This window comes from Salvelinus namaycush, chromosome 9 (genome assembly GCF_016432855.1).
Source record: "Salvelinus namaycush isolate Seneca chromosome 9, SaNama_1.0, whole genome shotgun sequence".
Taxonomy (NCBI): domain Eukaryota; kingdom Metazoa; phylum Chordata; class Actinopteri; order Salmoniformes; family Salmonidae; genus Salvelinus; species Salvelinus namaycush.
This window is the reverse complement of record NC_052315.1, coordinates 52,252,846-52,265,038: the sequence shown is the minus strand read 5'-3', so window position 1 is coordinate 52,265,038 and position 12,193 is coordinate 52,252,846. Positions and strand designations below refer to the sequence as shown.

General features: G+C 43.9%; 1 protein-coding gene across 3 annotated transcripts in view; it reads left to right on the top strand.

Annotated features, from left to right (window-relative positions):
* LOC120054172 (non-muscle caldesmon-like) overlaps window positions 1-12,193 on the top strand; it is a 56,928-nt gene that overhangs the window by 21,725 nt on the left and 23,010 nt on the right. For 2 of the 3 annotated variants that reach the window (XM_039001613.1, XM_039001611.1), the window contains exon 1: window positions 11,249-11,424. The exons of the other annotated variant lie outside the window; for it this stretch is intronic. The gene's annotated coding sequence lies outside the window, so the exon portion shown is untranslated. Of the gene's footprint in view, window positions 1-11,248; window positions 11,425-12,193 lie in introns of those variants that run through there. 3 annotated transcript variants of the gene reach the window in all.

Genomic DNA, 12,193 nt, shown 5'->3' with positions numbered 1-12,193 from the left:
TGGTTACATGTATCTGTACAGGGTGAACTCTGAATTACTCTATGCAGAGAGATTTTATTGTCTTCTCAGTAATTATTTATTATTTATATTGGTCTCATCCCCCACACAAGCCTTTAGATCAGGGTTTAACAAACTCGATTCTGGGGACCTCAAGGGGTACACGTTTTGTTTTTTTGCCCTAACACTACACAGCTGATTCAAATAATCAACTCATCATCAAGCGTTGATGATTTGAATCAGCTGTGTAGTGCTAGGGCAAAAAAACAAAACGTGTACCCCTTGAGGTCCCCAGGACCGAGTTTGGGAAACGCTGCTTTAGATGCTGTGACATTTTGTGGAGATTGGACTTGGGTGATCAAGTGACTTTGTTCTATCTCATATCCTGTATCCTGTCATTGGAGGAAGGTGGTGTGATCAATTCTCATTTCCTATGCTTCTAGGCATCTCTTTATTCATGATTTGTCTTATAAGTTAACCTTCTGGTCTATTTGCCTAGAATAATGGCTGGTAATGCTTGTTAATGCTTTGTAACTTAAGCTTCATGCCTTGTTTGTGATTTAATTCATTTTACAATGTCATTAAATATCTGCTTTTAGTATTCCACTCAGACCAATTCTTCCTAGTCAAAATCAAATACATTTTTATTGATCGATACACATACAGTATTTAGAAGATGTTATTGCGGGTGGAAATGTTTGTGTTCCTAGCTCCAACAGTGCAGTAATATCTAATAATAGACAACAATATAAACACATCTAAAAAAGTAAAAGAATGGAATTAATACATATAGAAATATTAGGACGAGCAATGTCAGAGTCCGGAGTATAAATATACACTACCGTTCAAAAGTTTGGGGCCACTTAGAAATGTCCTTGTTTTCCATGAAAACATACATGAAATGAGTTGCAAAATGAATAGGAAATATAGTCAAGACGTTGACAAGGTTAGAAATAATGATTTTTAATCGAAATAATAATTGTGTCCTTCAAACTTTGCTTTCGTCAAAGACTCCTCCATTTGCAGCAATTACAGCCTTGCAGACCTTTGGCATTCTAGTTGTCAATTTGTTGAAGTAATCTGAAGATATTTCACCCTATGCTTCCTGAAGCACCTCCCACAAGTTGGATTGGCTTGATGGGCATTTCTTACGTACCATATGGTCAAGCTGCTCCCAGAACAGTTCAATAGGGTTGAGATCCGGTAACTGTGCAGGCCACTCTTATAGACAGAATACCAGCTGACTGCTTCTTCCCTAAATAGTTCTTGCATAGTTTGGAGCTGTGCTTTGGGTCATTGTCCTGTTGTAGGAGGAAATTGGCTCCAATTTAGCACCGTCCACAGGGTATGGCATGGCGTTACAAAATGGAGTGATAGCCTTCCTCCTTCAATATCCCTTTTACCCTGTACAAATCTCCCACTTTACCACCACCAAAGCACCCCCAGACCATCACGTTGCCTCCAACATGCTTGACAGATGGCGTCAAACACTCCTCCAGCATCTTTTCATTTTTTCTGCATCTCACGAATGTTCTTTGTGATCTGAACACCTTAAACTTAGATTTGTCTGTCCATAACACTTTTTTCCAATCTTCCTCTGTCCAGTGTCTGTGTTCTTTTGCCCATCTTAATATTTTATTTTTATTGGCCAGTCGGAGATATGACTTTTTCTTTGCAACTCTGCCTAGAGAGCCAGCATCCCGGAGTTGCCTCTTCACCGTTGACGTTGAGACTGGTGTTTTGCGGGTACTATTTAATGAAGCTGCCAGTTGAGGACTTGTGAGAGGTCTGTTTCTCAAACTAGACACTCTAATGTACTTGTCCTCTTGCTCAGTTGTGCCCCCGGGGCCTCCCACTCCCCTTTCTATTCTGGTTAGAGCCACTTTGCGCTGTTCTGTGAAGGGAGTAGTACACAGCGTTGTACGAGAATAGACCGACAAGTTTCAGAAGAAAGTTCTTTGTTTCTGGCCATTTTGAGCCTGTAATTGAACCCACAAATGCTGACGCTCCAGATACTCAACTAGTCTAAAGAAGGCTAGTTTTATTGCTTCTTTAATCAGAACAACAGTTTTCAGCTGTGCTAACATAATTGAAAAAGGGTTTTCTAATGATCAATTAGCCTTTTAAAATGAACAACTTGGATTAGCTAACACAACGTGCCATTGTAACACAGGAGTGATGGTTGCTGATAATGGGCCTCTGCACGCCTATGTAGATATTCCATTAAAAATCTGCCGTTTCCAGCTCCAATAGTCATTTACAACATTAACAATGTCTACACTGTATTTCTGATCAATTTGATGTTATTTTAATGGACAAAGAAATTAGCTTTTCTTTCAAAAACAAGGACATTTCTAAGTGACCCCAAATTTTGAACGGTAGTGTATATATGATGAGATGCATAGACATTATGGACAATAGTATATCTGAAGAATACGTAGGATAGAATAGTATACAGTATGTACAGCAATAGTTAAATAGGATAGGCCATGACTAGAATACAGTATATACATATGAAGTGGGTAAAAGAGTATGTAAACATTATTAAAAAGACCAGTGTTCCATTATTAAAGTGACCAGTGTTACATGTCCATGTACATAGGCAGCAGCCTCTAAGGTGCGGGGTTGAGTAACCAGGTGGAAGTTGGCTAGTGACAGTGACTAAAGTTCATGGCAGGGTACTGGGCGGAGGCCGGCTAGTGGTGACTATTTAACATTCTGATTGCCTTGAGATATAAGCTGTTTTTCAGTCTCTTGGTCTCAGCTTTGATGCACCTGTACTGACCTCACCTTCTGGATGGTAGCGGGGTGAACAGGCCGTGGCTCGGGTCCTTGGTGATCTTTTTGGCCTTCCTGTGACATTGGGTGCTGTAGATGTCCTGGAGGGCAGGTAGTGTGCCCCCGGTGATGCGTTGGGCAGACCCTACCCTCTGGAGAGCCCTGTGGTTGAGGATAGTGCTGTTGCCGTACCAGGCAGTGATACAGCCCGACAGGATGCTCTCAATGGTGCATCTGTAAAAGTTTGAGGGTCTTAGGGGCCAAGCTGAATTTCTTCAGCCTGCTGAGGTTGAAGAGGGGCTGTTGCAACTTCTTCATGACACTCTGTGTGGGTGGATCATTTCAGATTATCAGTGATGTGTACGCCGAGGAACTTGAAGCTTTTGAACTTCTCCACTGGGGCCCCGTCGATGCGGATGGAGGCGTTCTCCCACTGCTGTCTCCTGAGTCCACGATCAGCTCCTTCGTTTTGTTGATGCTGAGGGAGAGGGCCCTCACCTCCACCTGTGTCGTCTGCAAACTTGATGATTGAGTTGGAGACGTGCATGGCCACGCAGTCATGGGTAAACAGAGAGTACAGGAGGGGGCTGAGCATGCACCCTTGTAGGGCCCCTGTGTTGAGTATCAGCGTAGTGGAGGTGTTGCTGCCTACCTTCACCACCTGGCAGCGGCAGGTCAGGAAGTCCAGGACCCAGTTGCACAGGGCAGGGATCAGACCCGGGGCCCCAAGCTTAACGATGAGCTTGGAGGGTACAATGGTGTTGAAGGATGAGCTGTAGTCTATGTCATTCTTACATAGGCATTCCTCTTGTCCAGATGGGATAGTGCAGTGTGCAGTGTGATGGCGATTGCATCATCTGTGGATCTATTGGGGAGGTATGCAAATTGCAGTGGGTCTAGGGTGTCGGGTAAGCTGGTCGGGTAGTCAATGTCAACTCATTGCCTAACGCAACGTCAACTCATTGCCTAATATGTTGGGTGGTCAATGTCAACTCATTGCCTAATGCTAGCTTGCATACTTGAATTATCTTTATCGAGCCAGATCATTTTAATAGGCTAATTCTATAGTCTTATAATGGGTCACTTATGAGGTATACAGTGCATTCGAGAAAGTATTCAGACCCCTGGACTTTTACCACATTTTGTTACATTACAGCCTTGTTCTAAAATTGATTAAATAAATAAAAAAGCTCATCAATCTACACACAATACCCCATAATGACAAAGTGAAAACAGGTTTTTAGCAAATGCAAATGTATTAAACATAAACTGAAATATCACATTTACATAAGTATTCAGACCCTTTGCTGTGAGACTTGAAATTGAGCTCACGTGCATCCTGTTTCCATTGATCATCCTTGAGATGTTTCTACAACTTGATTGGAGTCCACCTGTGGTAAATTCAATTGATTGCACATGATTTGGAAAGGCACACACCTGTCTGTATAAAGGTCCTACAGTTGACAATGCATGTCAGAGCAAAAACCAAGACATGAGGTCGAAGGAATTGTCCGTAGAGCTCTGAGACAGGATTGTGTCGAGGCACAGATCTGGGGAAGGGTACCAAAAAAATATCTGCAGCATTGAAGGTTCCCAAGAACACAGTGGCCTCCATCATTCTTAAATGGAAGAAGTTTGGAACCACCAACTCTTCCTAGAGCTGGCCACCCGGCCAAACTGAGCAATCTGGGGAGAAGGGCCTTGGTCAGGGAGGTGACCAAGAACCCGATGCTCACTCTGACAGAGCTCCAGAGTTCCTCTGTGGAGATGGTTGTCCTTCCCATCTCTGCAGCACTCCACCAATCAGGCCTTTATGGTAGAGTGGCCAGATGGAAGCCATTCCTCGGTAAAAGGCACATGACAGCCCGTTTGGAGTTTGCCAAAAGGGACCTAAAGGACTCTCAGACCATGAGAAACACGATTCTTTAGTCTGATGAAACTGAGATTGAACTCTTTGGTCTGAATGCCAAGCGTCACGTCTGGAGGAAACCTGGCACCATCCATACGGTGAAGCATGGTGGTGGCAGCATCTTGCTGTGGGGATGTTTTTCAGCGGCAGGGAATGGGAGACTAGTCAGGATCAAGGGAAAGATGAACGGAGCAAAGTACAGAGAGATGCTAGATGAAAACCTGCTCCAGAGCACAGGACAACGACCCTAAGCACACAGCCAAGACAATGCAGGAATGGCTTCGGGACAAGTCTCTGAATTTCCTTGAGTGGCCCAGCCAGAGCCCGAACTTGAAACCAATCAAACATCTCTTCTGCAGAGAAGAATGGGAGAAACTCCCCAAATACAGGTTTGCCAAGCTTGTAGCATCATACCCAAGAAGACTCGATGTTTGATACCTCACAAGCGACCCATTATAAGACTATAGAATTAGCCTATTAAAATGTTATCTGGCTCGATAAAGATAATTCAAGTATGCAAGCTAGCATTAGGCAATGAGTTGACGTTGCGTTAGGCAATGAGTTGACATTGACTACCCGACCAGCTTACCCGACACCCTAGACCCACTGCAATTTGCATACCTCCCCAATAGATCCACAGATGATGCAATCGCCATCACACTGCACACTGCCCTATCCCATCTGGACAAGAGGAATGCCTATGTAAGAATGACATAGCCTACAGCTCATTCTTCAACACCATTGTACCCTCCAAGCTCATCGTTAAGCTTGGGGCCCCGGGTCTGATCCCTGCCCTGTGCAACTGGGTCCTGAACTTCCTGACCTGCCGCTGCCAGGTGGTGAAGGTAGGCAGCAACACCTCCACTACGCTGATCCTCAACACAGGGGCCCTACAAGGGTGCGTGCTCAGCCCCATCCTGTAATCACTGCCAAAGGTGCTTCAACAAATTACTGAGTAAATGGTCTGAATACTTATGTAAATGTGATATTTCAGTAATTTTTTGTTATGTACACTGTACATTTGCAAAAACTTCAAAAAATCTCTTTGCTTTTTCATTTTGGGGTATTATGTGTAGATTGATGAGGGGGAAAAAATCATCTATTTCAGAATAAGGCTGTAACGTAACAATGTGAAAAAAGGGTCTGAATATTTTCCGAATGCACCGTATACACTGAGTTTACAAACATTAGGAACACCTGCTCTTTCCATGACATAGAATGACCAGGTGAATTCAGGTGAAAGCCATGATCCCCTATTGGTGTAACCTGTAAAATCCACTTTAATCAGTGTAGATGAAGGGGGAGAAGACCGGTTAAAGAAGGATTGTGTTTATGTGCCATTCAGAGGTTTAATGGTAAAACAAAATATTTAAGTGCCTTTGAACGGGGTATGGTAGTAGGTGCCAGGCGCACCAGTTTAAGTGGGTCAAGAACTGCAACGCTGCTGGGTTTTTCACGCTCAACACTTTCCTGTTTCTATCAAGAGTGGTCCACCACCCAAAGGACATCCAGCCAACTAAACTGTGGGAAACATTGGAGTCAACATTGGCCAGCATCACTGTGGAACGCTTTCGACGCCTTGTAGAGTCCATGCCCAGATGAATAGAGGCTGTTCTGATGGCAAAATGGGGTGCAACTCAATATTAGGAAGGTGTAATATTACACATCTCCCAGCCTCCAGTTGACTCGATGGAAGATCAGTCAACTTCTCGTGAATCTTTGTTTTCATTTCAACAACTTTCAACGTGATGTGTTGGATGCCTTGCTTAAGATTGAGGTAAGTCTGATTTGAGTCAGTAGCCATGTTTCCATCCAACTGGCAACAGATTTTCTGCATAAAAACATTTTCCCATTAGAGAAGTATTTTCATCAAATTGAGGCTGTGCCGTGCTGACGTAGTGCACATAAAAATAACTTTTGCCGTTAAATTGCCATGGGCCAAGTTAAAAATACAAGTCATCGCACTGGTTTAGACATTGTCAATGCTCTCGAACATTGGATTTATATTCAGTTATTGTTATTTTGAGAGATAATGTACAGACAGACTGAACACTAAGTATATCTTCAATGTTGCTTTCTGTAGGGGAGTCAAAAACACTGTCAGAACTATCACCTTGTTCAACTAACATTTGGTTTCAAAATTGCGCTCTGGCAAATATACACTTGAGTTTGATATGTTGAAGTGGTTACAGGCCTCTTCCGGACTGCTCTGGTTTTTACGCCTCTGTTACTGTATATGGTGTTGGTCATTGTGAAATCTAAACCAGAATACACTAGTGCCCTGCTGTAATGCATTGTGCTGTCCTTGTGGCCCCCTCTTTAGATCAGATATCATAGATAAAACATGTAATGGGACTGTAGCACTGAAGTAGACCATCTATAACTGGGTAGACATCCTACATTACCATATAAGGCTAAGTTGAAAAGGCCCACTCCTTCAAAAACAACAAAATGCCAGTGCCACTGCTTGGTTTGCTAAAAGGCTGATCGCTATGGATGCTGAGATTGGTGTGATTTCATAAACCTTCGCTGTTCAGTCCTGTCACTCCTCTCTGAACACATATTTCACCACTGGAATTCAAAGTTGTCGCTTGTCAACATGAGTAGGGACAGCAAACAAGGGGGCGGAATAGGCGGTCATATGAAGAGTGATGATAAGTCAAATGACCCCGAGCTCACACAGGGGCGATTTTAGTATGTAAATCTTGGGGGGCAAACAAAACAACAAAAAAATGCGGATGAAAGCTACTACACAACACCACACAACACTACACATTTCAATGAAATGACGTTGAACCAATGTGGAATGGACGTTGAATTGAAGTCTGTGCCCAGTGGGTTCTCTGATTCTGCTGCGACTATTTCTGTCTCCAGTACTAGAATCTTACAGATCTCTTGGGTACATGAAACAGCCATGTGGATCTATTTGTTTATAAATTGCTCTTAGATATACTCAAACTGCACCACTGGATTCACTGATATGCTTAAATTGTCTGGAAAGAAATCCCAGCATGAAATCTTCCAGAGCTTTGTGTTCTAATTGAACAGATGCAAGTAGCACCTCCCCATTTGACTCCGTTTCAACTTTTCTTCATACTAAACACTACCCAGGCCACACAAGAGGGACAGCCGGGAAAGGAAGTGCCCCCAGTGAAACAGTGAAAGAAGGCTTGCTCGCTCTGTTGGCTTTGCTTTTGTCACACCCTGATCTGTTTCACCTGTCTTTATTATTGTCTCCACCCCCCTCCAGGTGTCACCCATCTTCCCCTGTGTATTTATACCTGTGTTTTCTGTCTGTCTGTGACAGTTTGTCTTGTATGTTCAAGTCAACCGAGCGGGTTGTGTCTCAGCGCCTGCTTTTTCCAGTCTCTCTTTTCTCGCCCTCCCGGTTTTGACCCTTGCCTGTCCTGACTCGGAGCCCGCCTGCCTCCCGACTGGTACCTCTGCCCCCTCTGGATTACCAATCTCTACCTTACCGTGAGCCTGCCTGCCGTCCGGTACCGTTGCCCCACCTCTGGTTTTCTGACCCCTGCCTGCCTTGACCTGTCTATTGCCTGTCCCTGTTTGGAACATTAAACTATTGTTTTATCCGACTTGGTCTGCATCTGGGTCTTCCCTTCATACCTGATAGCTTTGCCATGTAACAAGCTGTAACCGCACTAACTGTACTAATGTGACGTAAGTTGAGTATGTACTATGCTTAGTGGTCATAGTATGAAGAGTTAGTATGCCTAAAGATCCTGGACGTCGTACTAAATTCACCAAAATACGAAGTATACAGGCAGTGGACACTTTCTGTGCTTTTAAGGCCCATAATGGCATTTTCAGAAAATGGGCGTGGCTTCGCCAAGTTTTCAGATTTGAAGAAAATGGCAGAAAATTTGCAGCCGACCATAACAGGTTGCGATTACCTTATTTGTCTATGCTATTAGAACTCTTTGAAGGTAACGGATGGAATTTGATAAATTAGCTACTACTAAGGACCACACAGCTTTGAAGATACAATACCACTAAGGAATAAGTGTCCATTTATTTCCAGTGTTGTGGTTCTGGCATTACCAACGCATGGCTGGTCTATTCATGTCAGAAGTACACACGTACTCCAGCTGAGTAATTCAAAGAAAGGCTGAAGGCGCTAGCCGATAAATCCCTTTCAGCATCTGTTTATTCCTCGCCGACTACTCTGTTATCGTATCTGCCAATCGAGTCTCTTCCCAGTGGAAGCAGACTCTCTCTGAACAACATGACCTCCAATGAACAGCCTAAGTCAGTCACTTACGGACGTGGAATCGTCAAATTTGTACGTCAAATAGTGTTCAGCTATTATTGTGATGTTTAATTTAAGAAATGTCAATACTCTGACAGATCTCGGTTCAAATCAAATTGTATTAGTCACATGTGCCGAATACAACAGGTGTAGACCGTACAGTGAAATGCTTACTTTACGCGCCCATAAACAATGCAGTTATAAAAAATATGGATAAGAAAAAAAGTACCAAGTAATTAAAGAGCAGCAGTAAAATAACAATAGGGAGACTATATACAGGGGGGTACCGGTACAGAGTCAATGTGCGGAGGCACCGGTTAGTTGAGGTAGTATGTACATGAAGGTAGATTATTAAAGTGACTATGCATAGATGATAACAACAGAGAGTAGCAGCGGTGTAAAAGAAGGGGAGGGGGGGGGGGGGGGGGGGGGGGGGCAATGCAAATATTCTGAGTAGCCATTTGATTAGGTGTTCAGGAGTCTTATGGCTTGGGGGTAGAAGCTGTTTAGAAGCATCTTGGACCTAGACTTGGCGCTCCGGTACCGCTTGCCGTGCGGTAGCAGTGAGAACAGTCTATGACTAGGGTGGCTGGAGTCTTTGACAATTTTTAGGGCCTTCCTCTGACACCGCCTGGTATAGAGGTCCTGGATGGCAGGAAGCTTGGCCCCAGTGATGTACTGGACCGTTCGCACTACCCTCTGTAGTGCCTTGCGGTCGGATGCCGAGCAGTTGCCATACCAGGCAATGATGCAACCAGTCAGGATGCTCTTGATGGTGCAGCTGTAGAACCTTTTGAGGATCTGAGGACCCATGCCAAATCTGTTCAGTCTCCTGAGGGGGAATAGGTTTTGTCATGCCCTCTTCACAACTGTCTTGGTGTGCATGGACCATGTTAGTTTGTTGGTGATGTTGACACCAATGAACTTGAAGCTCTCAACCTGCTCCACTGCAGCACCGTCGATGAGAATGCTCGGTCCTCTTTTTCCTGCATTCCACAATCATCTCCTTTGTCTTGATTCACGTTGAGCGAGAGGTTGTTGTCCTGGCACCACACGGCAAGGTCTCTGACCTCCCTATAAGCTGTCTCGTCGTTGTCGGTGATCTGGCCTACCACTGTTGTGTCGTCTGCAAACTTAATGATGGTGTTGGAGTCGTGCCTGGAGCTCTATCAGCCAGCCAGTAAGAGTTTTGTCATGTGTAAGTTGTAAGGTTTTTACAGGCTTACAGTGTTACATAATAGACTGCACTTCACTAAATGACCCCCTGGCCTGCCTGGCTATAACAGCCTAAATACAGATTTATTATTACGAACTAACACCGTGTTTTATAGATATTTAGTAAATGTGCTTTGGCAGAGATACCATTGTAATATGATCTCTTTAATATCTTTTGTTATTTACGTCTACGATATGTAACGCATTTTCAGATGCTCTTTTTCCCCCTTTCTGGCGAGATAAGTGTGTTCATGATGAGAAAAATAGATACCCACACACTTTTGAAAAGTTGAAAAAGTCCAAAACCGAGGCTGTAAATGCTCAAATATTTCTGTTTGTTTTTCTTTCTCATAATGACATAATGGCATTATGTGAATGCCATAGACAATGGCTTCTGCAGCACAGAGGGAGAGGGAGAGGGAGAAGGAGAGGGAAGGAAGGAAGGAAGTGGATCGAGGGAATACCATCTGCAACACTGCATAGTACTGTCCTGGGGCCGTACAGTATCTTCTTGGCATGTTTGTGTGTTTCCTGTCTCTGACCCTACCCTGGTCCACTCTGTGGGCTGGAAAATAAGTTGCTGGGTAGTTTTGGCCACTCAGAGGAAGTGAAGGCCTCTGGTTTAATGCAAGAAACAATCTAGGAGACTGCCTGCCTGCTTGCCTGCCTGCCTGCTTGGCTGCCTGCTTGCCTGCCTGCCTGACTGCCTTTAACACCATATTCGAACCAGCGCTGCTGAGTTTAGCTAACCAGTGACAGCTCTGTAAACACAAGCAGGCTAAAAGGAAAATGTAGATACTGTAGGAGGGAGGTAGAGAATGGTGAGAGAGGGAGAGAGAGAGAAAGGTGGAGGGAAAGGGGTTGAGAGAGAGGCAGAGATGGAAACAAAAAAAGAGAAAAAAGAGGGGGATAGACAGAGAGCTAGAGGGAGAGAGAGACATCAGGAGCGTGTGAAAAGAAGGAGAAGGCAAAACAAGAGAAAATAGTTTGAGGAAGATAGTCTGCACGAGAAGGAGAGAGGAGGAGAGAGTGAGAAAGAGGGAGGGAGGGAGCAAGAGAGTAAGGAGGGAGGGAGGCTGAGCAAGAGAGAGGCTTTGCCTTTTCTGGTAGTTATAGTTGCTGAAAGAGCAAGCAGGAATTCTTTGTGCTGTAGCAGAGAGAGCTGAGATATAAACCAGATTGTGGAGTTGATATACTGAGAGAGGAGGGAGTGCTGCCCATGGACTAAACCTAAGCGTCGCTACTCACTACAGCTAAGGTATTGTATAGCTATGGGATTTTTCCGACTATTCAGTAGCCCATAGAGAGCCAGGGAATGTCATAACGCTGAGTGTTGAATGTTTCTTGGGTGGTCCTACTTCGAGTCATGTCCAGTGAATGTTAGTGTGTTTCTGTGTTGACTGGGGAGCTTATCTTGTGTTTTGTCTTTACTTTGTGCCTGTTTTGTTTGGTAGCGTTTCCATCCCAGTTAGCCTAGTTAGTCCCAGAGAATTGTGATTGGAATGATGATGAGGAAGATGATGATTATGATATTTCATCATATTTATTTGATTGATTGATTTATATTTGATTGATTCTATTTATATATATTTATTTATGATATTTCTTGCGGCTTTAGGTGTGACAACTAAGAGCTCTGATGTAAGAAAAGCAGGGGTTGGCTATACCGCAGCAGTTTTAAGTACCCAAATGTTTGTGCAGGTTGTTTACGGTGTCATGCTACTTAATGTGAATGAGTTACAAGCACTTAATCACCAATGATGTCACTGTCAGGGTTCTTCTGATGTAAGGTCAAAGGTCAAAGGTTATGTCATTTGACTTCAAAAGAGATACAGGAGTTAAACATATTGAAAGTGTTGAGGCTACATTTGGCCTACACACACTACAGACAGGGTATTTTCCCTCACGGCATCAATGAAAACCTTTTTGCACGTCCTCATTTCAGCCTACTGACCTCTGTACAAAGTCACCGGCATAGAAGTTGTGTAAATGTGTGTAATGATGTTAAACTTACCAGTCTGTGTTGG